Genomic DNA, 1,198 nt, shown 5'->3' with positions numbered 1-1,198 from the left:
GCCCGTTCTAGAATATTTTCTTTCTTTCTGTCTGTGGAGAAGCGTCTTGCTTTTCAGTAGTAAATGTTTGCTTAGGCAAGTAAGGAAATCTATTGGAAGGTTACATCTGTGAGAACTTCACAGTCCTTGTGCATATATTTAATCCAGAGGCATGTAAGGAATTGTACAGTCCTTGAAGACTTGAGATAAGATCATTGTAATGGTTCTTCATTGTTTTTTTACAGATGCCAAATTTTCAGACATAACTTCTGAAGTCACATATGTATGTAGACAGGTATATATGCGGAATCACGTCTCAGTTTGTGTATGCTATTGCTTAATAAGCATAAGCGAGCATCACTTGGCTGGACAGAATCTTCATACGGAGTTGTGGAGAAACTCCACAACTCTTTAGATTGTCCTCTCCTCTTGTGACTATTAGCATAAGAAATACTTTATCATTAAGAATCTGCTAAGAAGTTGTTCTCAGCTACTCAATTATAGTACCTGAGATGGGCAGGTACATGTAAAACCAGGAAATGAAACTGGTAATAGTATGAAGAAAATATATTAAGGTATTTATCTTTTCATAGTGTTTTCATGGCTGACTTTGTCATTTCAATGTACTTTCCTTGGCTGTGCAGTAATTTGTAATCCAGAAGAGGGCCTTACAGTTCCACTAATGAATTAAGAATACAAGCACAGTTCAATCTTGATTATATACCTCTTAGTGGATACTTACCTTAAGCATGAAACTGTGTTTTATTCAGCTGATATTCAGGAATTTGAGAAATGCCCGAACTTTTTTTTTTTTTTTAATGTAAAAGAGCCATTAGAATTCTATGACTATAAAAATTGAATACAATTAAACTTTTTAGATAGTTCAAATAAATACTTTCAAAAGTGTTTTTTAAAAGAGCATTAAAAGCATTACTTTGTCATCATTGCTCCCAATAGCTTAGAATTTGTATTTTGTGCATTTACTTATTGTTTATGAACTGACATGGGAAACAAGCATTTTTACCATAATGGCTATTTTCAGAGTTTAGAAATAGTATTCCTTTAACTGCTGTCTGTGACCTACCTGTTCTCCTCACTGTTACTTACAGCACTCTTTGAGTCTTTTCCTTTCTATAAGCAAAAGAAGTTATGACTGCATTTGTAAGGTTTCAACAGTTTCAGCACTTCAAGGGCTCGTGAACCAGACAGCTGAGCTGGA

Source organism: Falco peregrinus, chromosome 7, assembly GCF_023634155.1.
Source record: "Falco peregrinus isolate bFalPer1 chromosome 7, bFalPer1.pri, whole genome shotgun sequence".
Classification (NCBI taxonomy): Eukaryota; Metazoa; Chordata; class Aves; order Falconiformes; family Falconidae; genus Falco; species Falco peregrinus.
This window is presented reverse-complemented; position numbering follows the sequence as displayed.